This window comes from Artibeus jamaicensis, unplaced genomic scaffold (assembly GCF_021234435.1).
Source record: "Artibeus jamaicensis isolate MK-2021 breed Jamaican fruit bat unplaced genomic scaffold, CSHL_Jam_final scaffold_537, whole genome shotgun sequence".
NCBI lineage: Eukaryota > Metazoa > Chordata > Mammalia > Chiroptera > Phyllostomidae > Artibeus > Artibeus jamaicensis.
The window spans coordinates 34,215,897-34,230,282 of NW_026522047.1; the positions used below are offsets into that span (position 1 = coordinate 34,215,897).

The 14,386-nt window shown below is 38.4% G+C and overlaps 1 protein-coding gene and 1 long non-coding RNA gene across 8 annotated transcripts in view; one reads left to right on the forward strand and one right to left on the reverse strand.

The window, feature by feature from the left end:
• Positions 1-14,386, forward strand: part of GALNT7 (polypeptide N-acetylgalactosaminyltransferase 7) — a 121,736-nt gene that overhangs the window by 49,184 nt on the left and 58,166 nt on the right. The gene's annotated exons all lie outside the window — the stretch shown is intronic.
• Positions 1-14,386, reverse strand: part of LOC119057559 (uncharacterized) — a 59,508-nt gene that overhangs the window by 44,083 nt on the left and 1,039 nt on the right. For all 6 annotated transcript variants that reach the window (XR_008390291.1, XR_008390290.1, XR_005084113.2 and 3 more), the window contains exon 2: positions 12,376-12,532. This is a non-coding gene — a long non-coding RNA (uncharacterized LOC119057559). The remainder of the gene's footprint in view (positions 1-12,375; positions 12,533-14,386) is intronic.

Sequence of the window (14,386 nt, forward strand, 5' to 3'; positions counted from 1 at the left end):
TTCTTTGTTAAAACACTCTTTAACACTCAGCATCCATTCTTCATCCCGTGATTCTCTGAGGAAGAAAGGTCCTTGCTTTCTTGGCCTCCTCCCTGCTTGTCCCAACGGTCTGTCCTCTCTGTGAAGGAGGAGGCAGAGGGATGCCTGCTCTGTTATGCCTGCCCCCCACACCCTGGCTCACAGAGATGTACTCCACCCTTTGGATCTGTGGATGCCACATACCTTCTGCCTGGTGACCCTCATGCCTTGTGTAAGGGGATGAGTGCTCTCTGCAAAGCAATGCCTGCTTCTCTTCCATTTGAATCGTGTATCATTAACATACTCTTGCTATTGTCTTACTTTGAAGATATATCTCTGGCTTTTGTTTTTCCTGGGAGATCTTGAAATACTTCCAGTATGTGTGTTGTATAGTTTTTTTTTAATTTATTTGTTTTCATTGTTGTTCAAGTACAGTTTTCTGTCTTTTACTCCCATCCCAGCCCACTTAATCATTTCTCAGTGCACTGAATTTTGGCAGCCAACAACATACTTTTTTTGCTTTATAACGTTGTCTAAACTAGAAGTGAAATGCTTTAAAATGAGGTACATGTCAAATATATTTTAATGTGGTTAAAAGACAATATAATTTTTTAAATGACCTCAAAATTAATGCTAAAATCCAACCATTCTTTTTAATTTCCTCTTCTAATTTGCCATGAATACTTACCTGCTTTGGAGAGAAATCAAGATAAGGACTTTTAATTTAACCTCTTTAATATTTTAATATAATTAAAAATTTTTAAATTTAACTCCTTTTAAAGGTGTATCTCAAAGATGAACCAGGAGCAGGTATAAGTAGGAGAGATCAATAGAGAACACAGTATCATAATCAATTTGTTGTTTTTTGAAAAGATCATCTTCACATAAAGGACTATTCCAGGTAGGACTTGTGCCTCACTGCAGGAGTGCCTTATTTTAGATGAAATTCACTCTGCTTTTAAGTGATTGACAATTGGCAATTGAGTGATTAATTGAATTCAGCCCTGGCTGGTGTAGCTCAGTGGATTGAGCGCGGGCCTGGGAACCAAGGGATCGAGGTTCAACTCCCAGTCAGGGCACATGCCTGGGTTGCAGGCCAGTTCTGGGGGGGGGGGGGGACACACACGAAAGGCAACCATACATTGCTGTTTCTCTCCTCTCGTTCCCTTCCCTTCTAAAGATAAATAAATAAAATCTTTAAGAAATAATTGAATTTACTACATTCTGGGGGGTAGGCTTTTTTTGGGTGTCTTTTATAAAAAATTCAGTAAAATCTGGAGTTGTTTTTTTTTTGATGTTACCTAAAGTTTGGTTATGTCCTCAAATGAAGAATATTCCTAGTTCTTCCCTGTGTGTGAACACTCAGTTCAATTCACTGTGATCATAAGTATTATTTCTCAGAGCCTTCTCTCAGCTGCGCTTGATGTGTATTCTCTCTTTGTTTTATCATTAATGGTGTACTGTGATCTCTTGGGCAGTCAGCAAACTTTATAGCTTACTGTGATGTAGAACCTTGTGGGGAAAAAAACTCCACTTACATACACTGCTTTCTAAACAGTCATTTGGTTCAATAAATAATTTTTGAAACAAGAACCTTAACAATTTTTAAAAACTTCATATAACTATCCTCAATATAGAAAATAAGGAAAACCATGAGGTAAGAAAAACTATCATCTAAAATCTCACCGCCAGAGGCAAGTCCTACTTTTAACTTTCTTTCCTTCTAGTCATATCTATGCCTTTTTTCATATTTGAAATCATAAAGTATAATCAATATATGTAGTCAATGTGTGCGTCCTGCTTTTTAAAAACTAACATTATATCATAAGGATTTTCCACAAGAATTATTTTTCTTAAATACTTGTATAGCTCTGTAATATTCAGTTGTGTAAGTACGGGATAAGTTTCTTGGCTGTTCTCTTACTATAGACCTTTTGTTTGTAGCTAGTTTATTTGCTAGTGTGTACTGCAGGGAACATTTATGCATAATATCTTTTCTGTAATTAGAATGATCTCTGTAGCATATATTTCCAGTTTGGAAACTTGTGTAATCAGAAGGAATGGATGTTTCCGAGGCTTTGGATACATACAGCCAGATGGTTCTACAAAGGACTCTACCAACATTATGCTGTTTGTCTGTTTTTCCTCTGGGAGAGGGCACTACATTGTTGTCACGCTAAAAAGGTTAAGAACCACTGATGTGTGGTTATAAAAAGATTTTATGTTTCTTGGGGTCATTCTGCCATTTAGTCTGAAATTGTGTAATCAGAAGGAATGAACGTTTTTGAGGCTTTGGATACATACAGCCAGATGGTTCTACAAAGGACTCTATCAACATTATACTGTTGGTACTTTTCTTTTCTAGGAGAGGGTCCAAGATTGTTGTCACTCTAAAAAGGTTAAGAACCACTGATGTGTGTTTATAAAAAGAGCTTTTATGTTTCTTCAGGTCATCCTGCCATTTAGCTTTTTATAAGCCTAGCAACAAGCATAGCCTGCAGTAAGAGCAAGAAATGTGTTGAAAATGTGACCGTAATGAGACCTATTTGTGATCACAACTGAGAATGCCCTTCAGGAATACCAAGGTGCTTCAGGGAACAGAAATGGTGTACCTCTTTCTTAGTGTCAGTTTGAAAACTTTATTTTACTACTTCGTTTGTCAATGGCAGACAAAGAGATTTTTGAAAACCATTTAGTGTTTCTGTGAAATAAGAATAACCAGCATAGTGGCTCAGCGTAACATTTACATATGCTAAATTGACTAACTGAAAATAACTTTCTATTTTGCTCTGTAGAAATAAGATCGTGAGATGAGTATACCATTCTAAGGTATTACATTTTCCTATATCCTGATATTTACCTAGACTAGTGGGCTTCCTTGTAAGTTATTACTAGTTTTTGAAGTCCTAATTGGAAATGTAGTAGTTTCAGAAGTTTAGCCATTTCTGAATGGTTTATTACTCGCCCTTTCTGAACTATTTTATTACTAATTCTAGTTAATAGCATTGTATCAATTTGAAAATAAAGCAGATTTTATTGAAATGAACTTACTGAAATTAACAGGGATTATAAGGAATATATTTAGGTTTTTGCATTTTAAAAATCTTCAGGATAGTTACCACTTTTACATCTAAAAGTAATGAAAAACTTATGGGTGCCTCCCACTCTGGAGAGAGGAAAATAGTTAACAACTGGTTTCATAATTACTTTCCTTCTAGAATACCTTATAAACAGAGAGATCATTTCATTTCTAGAACCTCTTTCTGGCACTTTGGGAGAAGGAACCATAGCAGCGGGGTAGCAACAGAAAGCAATTCTATCCATTAGCTGAGGGAAACCAGTCAATCAGACGTGCTAAGTTTAGTGGCTCTGACACATTCCAACAGACCTCAGCAACCCAAAGCTGCCATAGTGGTACAACTGAGATAAAAATAAAAAAGTAACATAAAGTACACGCCCCTTTGGAAATAGGGAGCCCAGGAAACATCATGTTTCGTAATGAATAGGTATGACTGTTTGGTATATGGGTGTAGGAATAAGGGAAATCAAAACGGCAGAGAATTTAGTAGAAAAGAAGATACACACTAGAAACTCTTAAAGGAGTAAAAGACTGTATAAAACTCTCCTCAACTAAAGCTTTTAATCTGGTTGAGGAAGAAAAAAGTAACACATAGGATGATTAGAGGATTATAAAAGTATTAAGGAAGAGAAATTAATAAAAGAGGAAGATATCACTGGAACTAGAACAGATGACAGGGGCTGAGTCTTTATCAAAGGAATTGGACCTGAACCTAGAAAGAACAGAGAGGAGGAAGCCAGGGCATTGCTGTGCGCCAAGGTTGACAACCTGAGCCAAACTCTAGAGGCAGAGCTGAGAATGCTGTTTTTAAAGTTTTATTAAATTTATCAGGGTAACAGTAAAATTACAGAGGTTTCGAGTGTACAGTTCTACAATACATCATCTGTTTAGTATTGCATTATGTATTTACCACTCAAAGTCAAGTCTCCTTGTCTTCATATATTCGACCTTGTTCCTTTGACCTCTTCTCCTTTCCTCTGCTAGCCACCATACTGTTGTCTGTGTCTATGAGGTTTTGTTTGTTTATTGCTTTCAGTTTTATATCTTACATATATGAGTGAAATCATATGGTTTTTGACCTTTTCTGACTCATTTCACTTAGCATGATACTCTCAAGATCCATCCATATTGTCATGAATGGCAACATTTCATCTTACGGCTGAGTAGTATTTATTCCACTGTATATATGGACCACATCTTCATCCAGTCTTCTATTGAAGGACACTTGGTTGTTTGGTCTTGGCCACCATGAATAATGCTGCAGTGAACACGAGAGCTGCATATAGCTTTGCAAATAGATGATTTCAAACATGAGGTTAGAGGTTCCAGGGTCACTTGGAAACTCTATCCTTAATTTTTTGAGAAACCTCCGTACTCATTTCCATAGTGGTTGTTCCAGTCTGCATTCCCACCAGCCATGTATGAGAGGTCCCTTTTCTCTACAACCTCTCCAACACTTGTTATTTCTTGTCTTGTTGATAATAGCCAGAGAATGCTGTTTTATGATCTCCTGAGGGGTCTGCCTGACTGGAGTCCAGGGGACAGCTTGAGTGAATAAAAATGGGTGACATTAAAGGCCACGCAAAGGATTTTAAGTCTGATGTGTTAGAAAAAAGATGTAGAGCCTGTCAATTTTTAACAAAGAAGTCCCTAACATACACTGTGAAAGCAGTGTTTGACACAGGCAAGCCTGATTGTAATCTGTTGTGGAGAGTAGTCGAAATGGGGAGACTGTTGGAGTAGCTCAGACACCAGTGGTGAGAGTCTGGGTTCCACGGAAGAGAAGAGTACCTGTGTCTGCACTGGATCCCTTTCTTCCTGTTTCAGGAGAGGGACCGCCCTCCTCCTGGCCAGGCCACTCCCACGCCTGCTTTGGCTCCTTCCCACCCCACATTCTCAGGAACTTTCTGCCTTTGATTACTCCTTCTCTCACGTGTATTTTAATACCTAGCCCTTGTCTTTCTTTAAAAATGATGAAGACTTTCCCATTAATGACAGACAAACAAACAATTCCCTCACTTCACCTTATTTTCCCCAGGTACCTCTCCATTTCTCTTCTTCCCCCAACAGGCAGAGTTGTCACAAACGCTGCTTATTTTTGTTTGCACCACGTCTCCTAACTCTGCACCTGCACCCTCTCCTGTTGGGCCCTTGACCCCATTACACCATCAGACAGCACTCACTGAAGTTAGCAGTCAGCATCCGCTAAACAAGTCCAGTCCTCTCACTTGGCTTCTCAACAGCACTGGACACTATTGACTGTTCCCTCTGTCTTAAACACACAGTTTCAATTTGGGGTTTTCTTCTAACATGTTGGACCAGTTCTCTCTCTCCTTGGTAGTCTCATTGTCGTCCTCAAGGCAGAGTCCACGGTCCTCCCCTCTTCTCACTTTATAATCTCTCCATAAATAGACTCATCCAGGTCCTTATGTCAGTTATTAGCTACCAAGATGTCTGCCAGATTTCTATTCTCCAGTCCAGACCACTTCACTGAGATACCTAATATACGTTTCCATCTTCTCTTGAACATTTCAGAAGCACTTCAAATTCAGCATCGGAAAAGGAATTTGTCATCTTCAATTCCGACCTTTTCAGTGTTTTCTCTTTCCATAAATAGCATCCAGATGTGCAAATTAGAAACCTTAAAGTCATTCTTGACACCTTCGTCTCCTTCACCAGTCATATCCTGTCCATTATTAAATTTCATCATTTCCTAATGAGCCCTCGTCCACTCTGGCCTCCTTCCAGTGTGTTCTCTGACTCCTCAGCCAGTAGGCTCTTTTCAAAATGCCCCCTCCCTTCCAGGAGCATTAAAACTATGAAGTGGCTGTTCATTGTTCTTGTTAAGACCACATGCATTACCATGAAGACCAGCCCCTGCGTGGTGTGGCTGCCACCTAGCCTCAGCCTTACCCCCACCGGGTCACCCTGACTGCTCTCCAGCCACATTTAGTCCTTACTTACCATGGGCCTTTTTTGTTCTTGTTTAGCAAGAGCTTTATGTCTTTTCAATGGAATGTATTGTGGTGACAATGGTTAATAATATTATATAAATTTCAGAAAACAACTTTACAGTTTGATCTCTGCATTGCATGCTTACAATCAAAAGTCTGGTTTCCTTTCATTACCGTGCATATGACCCCCCTGTCCAATTTGCCATCCCCCATCCTCCACCCTCTCTAGTAACCACCATTCTGTTGTCAGAATTTCTGAGTTTATTTTGTTTCATTTTGTTCTGTTAGCATGATACTCTCAAGATCCATCCATAGCATCATAAACAGCAATATTTCATCTTACGGCTGAGTAGTATTCCACTGTATATATGGACCACATCTTCTTCATCCAGTCTTCTATTGAAGGACAGTTGGTTGTTTGGTCTTGACCACCATGAATAATGCTGCAGTGAACACAGAGCTTCATATATCTTTGCAAATAGATGCTTTCAAACCTGGGGTTAGAGGTTCCAGGGTCACTTGGAAACTCTATTCTTAATTGTTCATCCCTTTTTTGTTTTATATTCCACAGGAGTGAAATCCTACCATAGGCCTTCTTGCTGTAGGGACTTCGCACAGAATATTCTCTACCTGGACCTTCCCTCCCCTCTCCGCCTAGTTTAGCTTCAGATCTCTGCTCAGTAATCCTTCATTCTCAAGGAAGCCTTCCCTGAATCCCTAGGTGAGATGCACCCCCTGAACAGGTTTCGCAGCGCCATATTTGTGTGATTCTTTGATTATTGTTGCTCCCACTGACAGAGAGCTCCATGAGAGCAGAGGTGTATTGGCTCATCCCTCTAAGCCTGGTAGAGGAAGTATTCAATACATGTTTGTTAATCCATCAGTCAGACTTTTCTTTCAAATGCCTAGGGCAGAACAAGAGGATCTCAGAATGCCTGTAGCATTCTAGATGATAGAGAATTGGAGAATATTTCTCTCTCCAGCTGGATGGGAGTTAATTGTGAGCAGTCCCGAGGCCCCTCTAGGCCCATGTTCTCAGGGCCTCCTGCGTGTGTGTATTACAGAGCTGGTGAGTGAGTCATGCTGTAGAGCTGAGACTAAAATACTTGCCTTGCCTACACCTTCAGGCCTTGGAATTCTCATTAATTTAACAACATGCCTGCAATTTTTAGCCCTGTTGACCACTCCTTTCTTGAAATTCTCTCCCACATTGCTTTCCCAGTATTTTATTTCCAAATATTTTTCTTATCCATCTGAAAACATCTCAGCTCCTCTTTCTGTTCATTTGCTCCATCAGAATACTCCTTCCAAAATTCAGCCCTGATCTGGCACGCTCCCCTTTCACGGCTCCCATTTCTAAGAGGATAAAGTCTGAACCTCCTGGCATTTCTTAAGAGGCACTCTGAGGCACTGCCAGAATCTCGAGTCTCATCTACTGCCACGTCCCCATATGTCCCCTGTACTTGTTACACCAAACCATTTGGAGTTCTCTGAATATTACATGTTCTTTTATGCTTTTGTGCCTTTGCCTCAGTCCAGAATGGCTGCCAAACCCCCATCCTCATGTCCTTACCTATCAACCCTTCCCATCATCTCTGTGCTGGGGAGTGTCGCTGGCTTTGAAATGTAGATCATATCACAGCCTCCTCGAGCATCTCTTCCCCCAGGCTGAGACTCCCTTAGAAGCAGGGCCTTTTCATATAACAGTACTTTGGAGAGTACCTGGCAGGTATTAGACCTGTAATAGATATTCAGATGACTAAAAGGACAGTACATTTATCTTTTAATAATGTATATAAATACTAACCTGAATGCCAAATAACACTCTTGACAAACTACAGTGTCTGTCGCTGGCTAAGCACACACTCCTGAGAGAGAGATCAGGCGTGTTGATAGTTGAGCAGTAAAATGTCAAGTTTATTACATAAATAACCTTGATCTTCTCGGAATATGTTTCTTCTGTCTCACATAGTTATGTTTCCTTGTCACACCCTCCTAAAATGGGATTCTAGTCAGGACTCAGTAGTAAAATGTTGCTCCACACTTAAAATTGATGAATCTGCCCTGAAAACTTTGAGGAATTTTTTTTGAGGTGAGTTTTTTTTTCTTTTGAGATTGGCAAGGGATTCTTAAACCAATCAAAATGTATGTGTTCCAAGCCCCACATTGCAATACTTGTTCATGAGCTGTTATGAAAGCTTCAGGGCAAAGCAAAGAAGCACTAGAGGAAAAGATGTTTCATGCATTTCCAGCTGCAAAAAGGAGTAACATTTCATGTGGGAGTGAGTGATGTATTCATTGTAGAATTTCTCCCCTAGAGGGATAATAGGACATTGCTTTTTCAGCTTTCAAAAGGGTATTACAAACATTCGCTCCCAACACAAATACCACATTTGACCTCATTCTGCTCTCACTCAGGAAAACATTTTTTCCTTACTATCCTAACAATTATTGATGATTCTGTTGGTGATGTAATTTCTGATAAAGTTTTCAGGAAGCTTTGGAAATCATTATGAGATCTTACTGGGATTGCCAGATGTGAAGCAGAATTAGAATCGAACAGTTGGGCTTTGGCTGGGATGATATTATGAAAAGCATTGTTACTGGAAACAAGACTCAAAGGGTAGGACTCAATAAGCACTTCCTCCGGTTTTTTTGTTTTTGTTTTTGTATTTATGTTAACACTTTGGACCCAAGGGTAGATGTTGGGATTGCTCTTTTAAAATATTTTACAGATGATCTAGAAAAGAAGGAGATTTTTAGCTTTTAAGAAAGTAGACTTGATTGGCACAAGCTGGGAGAAAGTTCCACAATGTTATGTGAGTGGGCAGGAGAGGAGCAGCTGGGACCTCATTTTCAATGACTTCAGCTTTTAAGTAGTCCCTCCTTTCTTCACCTGATGAAATGCTGTGATTGTTCTTATTCAGCAGGGTTAGTTTCTTATTTCTTATCCCACAGTGCTTTTTGGTTTTAAAATCTATATTTTCTCCTTGTGCATACATAATATATATACGTATATAAATTATTCATGTGTTTAAAAATCTTCACAGATTTTATTTTATAATCTTTCTTTCATTGCTTTGCTCTCCTATTTTCTTCTCCTCACTTATTCTCCAATACCTTTCTTATGGTCAGACAGGTCATTTAGTAGAAATAACCAGATAAAGTATTTACTACAAAATATTGACAATTTTATTAAAATAGTTTCTGTAACTTACAGGGTTTTTTTTAGAATGAAAATAACACCCAGAGCTTTCTTTTTAAAAATCCAGTAATTCCTTAGCTCCCAAACAGAGCAAGTTAAGATCTACCCACTATATCTTTTTATGATATATGTTAAAATATATATGTTAGATATATTTCATACATTTTACAAGTATTATAATCTGCCTTTTACTTCCTGTGGGAGATGGAGCTTGCAAATGACACTGGTGTACCCTATACATATAACACTGTCTTAACATCTGTGCTCGCACCACTGAAATAACAGTGGCATCAGTTTGACAAATAAGCTTTATCACCTTTTGAAATATACTACAAAATTATTTATTGATCATTTGTTTTATACTCATATTTGATTTATTTTTTTAAAGATTTTATTTATTTTTAGAGAGAGGGCAAGGGAGGGAGAAAGAGGGGAGTGAAACATCAGTGTGTGGTTGCCTCTCGTGTGCCCCCTACTGGGGACCTGGCCCACAACCCATGCATGTGCTCTGACTGGGAATCGAACCGGCAACCCTTTGGTTTGCAGGCCTGCACTTAATCCACTGAGCGACACCAGCCAGGGCCTCATGTTTGATTCTTAAAACTCATTTCTCATCAGCTAAAGATTTAATATTAAATATTTGCAATAAGAAAGACTTTTTCAACCTGTAAAGTATATACATGATTCAGTGCATGAGCCGTGGCATGAACTGTAAAACAGAAATTATTTGGATTTGATAAATATGTTCAAATTTCGTGTGTTTCATATATTTTTGGTTAGCTGTCTATGATAATACTGTAACTTTGATCTGGACAATTATACCATCTTACAAATAAAAGTTTTTGTAAAATAATAATCAGTTTGTTGGTGTTTTTCCCTACTGTAGATATTAACCTGTAGTTTGGTCCTTCCATTTTTTCTTTTAATTTGTTCTCCCATAAGTATTACCTGATATTTTTCTGACCTGGCTTAGAATTTCTATCCTATAACATTTATAACAAGGACCAAATTTAGTAGAAAAACATTTGCAAGATAAATTGGCCTAGAAGACCAAGACTAACACCCAAAGATTTACTTTCTCATGTTTAAATAAAGAGCTCATGTTCTAAATTTCACTTGCAGACACGCATCTTTTATCCAAATGTGAAGAAGAGAAGAAACTAAAAAAAGGATTATTCAAATTTTAGATTTGTAGGGAGAATAATGTTTTTTAGTCATCTTATTTGGATTCCCAAAATGCTAACTTAAACCAAGCCAAGCAGTGACATAAGACAGTGGATCCAAAGTCAGTTTATATTCCCAAGGTAACAATAGATGACCCCCAGCTGGGCATTCTCCATCGCCTTAGTCCATGAAGAAAGACACTCTGAGTACCTACTGTCTGCTCGGTGCTTGGGACACACAGATAAGTAACACACTGTCACCATCTCAAAGAGTCCTCAGTCCAACCGGGGAGAAGTGTGTAAACAGGTACTGAGGCATTGTGGGAAGAATGGTGCTAGAAATATTCACTGGACTGTTGAAAATAGAACATTCGAGATTATAGTGTTAAACGGAGATGGAATTTGTGTGAAATCTCCCCTATTTCAGTTGTAATTTTAATTTATATGTTGAAAATTGGGGTTTTATTACCAAGAAATTTGCAGTTTACAACCTGATACCTTTAAAAAATGCAGTGTATTAACATGGTTTTCAGACATTTTTAATTTTATCATAATTTTAAGCAATTTGATCACTTTAGGTTGGGTGAACTAAATTTTGTTTTAAATTATACTGTTTCTTCTGAGGAAATGTAATGGACTTCATTACTCATACTAATGATGTCAAAACCATTTTTAAACTATACCTAATCACTGGAATAATCTTCAGTATAAAAGATCAAACATAAAAACCAGAATATCTTTATACTTTGGAAGTTTTTATTTTTAGTATAGCCTCTTATCTCTGAAGCATTTTAAGTAAATGTACATGCTATGAAGAAAGTCATACGTACTCATTAAGTATGGGTTCTAGTGAAATAAAGGTAATATTTCCTGTCAGTTGAGTAATTTTCCTGAACCCTGAGTAAAGAGATGCCTTCCCATAGAGATAAAAAGAAAACTAATACATATAAACTTCAATAATAGGAATGCTATTAAATATCGAGAACTTACTGTAATGTCTATATGCTTAACATAGAAATGACCATAGAAATTAGACTCACTAATTTATAACTTCAGATACCATCAATGCATAATTATTGTCAAAATACAGAACATTTGAAACATGTTTCAGTATTTTAATAAATATTAAATTGAAAATAAGTTAACCTGGTGGGAAGAAACCTTTTAACTCTTGTTGGGTTTCTTGGATGATTTTAAATGCTTGGAAGGAATCAGCGTTTCACTCCAAGCCTCCAGATTTTGTCATTTACCTGGAAGAAAAAGCCTTGCTGGGCTGACAGCGCAGGCCTTTGCCTTCTGCTCCAAGGGATTCACAGCCTCCCAAGGGAGAGGCCCCAAAGAGGTGGCTGGAGCAGCCTAAACCACCACTCCAGGCAGCAGGGCTCATTCCTGGCGTCGGAAAGGGTAGATAACCTTAGATCACCTTCAAAAGGTTTTTTTGGATTTCTTTGTTTTTTTTTTTTAATTGTTTTTATTTCTTAGAGTGGACAGGCAAGAGAAAGAGGAGAAAAACATCCGTCGGTTGACTCTCACATCCCCACTACTGAGTAGCTGCCAGGCAACCCAGGCATGTGCCCTGACTGGGAATTGAAGCGGCAAAATATAGTCAAATTTTAAGGAAGACACCTATTAATATCCATTTATTCACAATAGTACAGAATAGATCTGAATTATACCCTGTATTTTACATTTTGCTTATTTGGTTAAGGAGGGGTGGCATTTAATTGATTCAAAGTGCCCTTTTATGAACCTGGTAAAATGTTTCCAGTAGATGCTTAAAAATGCACCACTTACTTATCCATTTGTGACTGTGGTTGCCATAGTATATCCTAAGTTTTTAAAGAAAACAAATAATAAAAGGAGTCACGATTAGCTGTTATGTAATAGCAGCTCTCTGCAGTCCAGAGTCTCTGTTTGTTTCAGTACCTAGAGTAAATCTGGGTCAGGCAGACTTACTGTGTATTTCGCCTCGGACTGGTGGTTCCTCTGCCAAAGTCTAATATATAGCACTGGAGTTGCTGACCTGATTTCCTTTGGTGGAGCTGTTAATGTGATGTCAACCATGCTGTTTTCTCCATTCTGTTACCCTTTGGCTTATCTGCTGGTCTGGTACCTAGGAAAAGAACGAGAAGAAGAATAGGAATTCATCCTGAGTCTATTTCTTTCAGGAGATAATTCTTCTATGAGAGTGTAATATTTTTTCTTGCTGATAACCCACACCTTTATTTTCAATTCTACCCTAGTTGCCAATAGAGACATTGCCCCTGGCCTTAAATCTCTTCCTAGTTTATGGGTCTTTAAATGTACTGAAAATAGGGTCCTTTTCCATGAGGGAAGACATCCTAACTATTCAAGGACTGGTAAGGCGTCTGTTTAATCTTAGGTGTATCCATTTTAAACCCTGATTAAGCAGGGAGGAATTACTGGACCTGTGTCCCTCCTCCCATGCCGGACAGGGCCACTGACTCCCAGTGCAGTCAACGCTCAGTCCTCTGAAAGGAGCAAGAAGCTCTTCAGACAGTTTTTAGCATAAAGTCAGCAGGGGACAAATCAGCTCAGAATCCAGCTCTAGGTAACCAGAGAGAAACAAAGGTACTGAGGCTAGAGCACCCCATGCTCCCACCCACATCCTGCCACAGTTTGGTAAGAGTCTGGGAGGCCCAGCCTACATGCTAACCCTGGTTCTTCTGAAGCAAAGAGGTTTCTTGTCCAGCACCTGTTTGTTTTTACCGTCTCCGTCCCTGCTCCCTCTGCCCATTTCTTCTCCTCCTTCAAGGTGAGTAAGTGCAGCTAGAGAAAGGGTGCTGATGTGATTTTTCTAAGTAAGATTTTATTTTTTTTATCAAGGCAGTTTTTAAGTCATAGAATTAGATATGACTAAGGTTTTTAAATTCTGTGACTTATGCAGAATGATAACCAAATAGTGTACATCTTATTAGCAGTGGCCACTTGCTGAAGCTAAATTTTAATTGAAGAGGTCACGTAACTGCAGAAGCTTATCATTAAGAGTTTATTTTTCCAGGGTTTACCTATAATGTCAAATCCAAACAAGCCTATAGTGCTTTCATTTACTCTAAAGGCGTTTTTCAAAATCCCTTCATGTTCGTATCATTTCTACCAAGGCATGGCCATCCTGGACAAATACCAGTCATAAGTAAGATACGAGGTGAGGGAGGAATTTAGTAAATTGTAAGATGTAAAATGAGTAGTCTGACCCAATTTCCGATAATCCCGTATTTCCACCTGGTGGTAAGTGATTGTATTTTTTAGTACATTTCCACCTTTATGAACATACTGATCATAGAAGATTATCTGCCAATTCTCTTTTCCATTTCTAGTCACCAGTGACTCATTCATTTTAAACTGCACAGTAAATCATTGGTGCCTATGAAGGTATCACAGTACCAGTGAGTCAGAAAGGCATCTGCACATTTTCATTCATTCTTAGGAAGGAGGAATTTTCCTTCTCAGGGGAGTTGAGGGATTATACCGCTTTACAGCCATTCTTCAAATCATATAACATTAAGATTTGACATGATTATTCTTAATTGATTTGGGACAAGACAGACAATTCTCATATTTGGTTTTGCCTTCAAATTTAATGACATACAGGCTTTGAGAAGGGAGCAAATTCAGTTTTTCTAGTGAGTATTGCATAGCATTATTAAGGGTACAGTACTGTGCATAGAATGTAAAGTTATGTCCCATTCCTTTACTGAATTCATAATTTTGCCAGGAAGGTTTTTTAAATCCTTCTTTCCCATTTCATATTCTTCATTCTCTCTTTCCCTTTTCTTCTGAGAATCTCTCTCATATCCAAAGAAGCAAGTTTAGGATTCATTTATTTATTCCTTAAATTTTTACTGAGAATTTGCAAGCCAGGGTGAGCGTCGGGAATGCAACGGCGATAAGCATGATCCTTACCCTTTTATAGGGCTTAGAGGCTAGTGCAGGGCTTAGGGGCCAG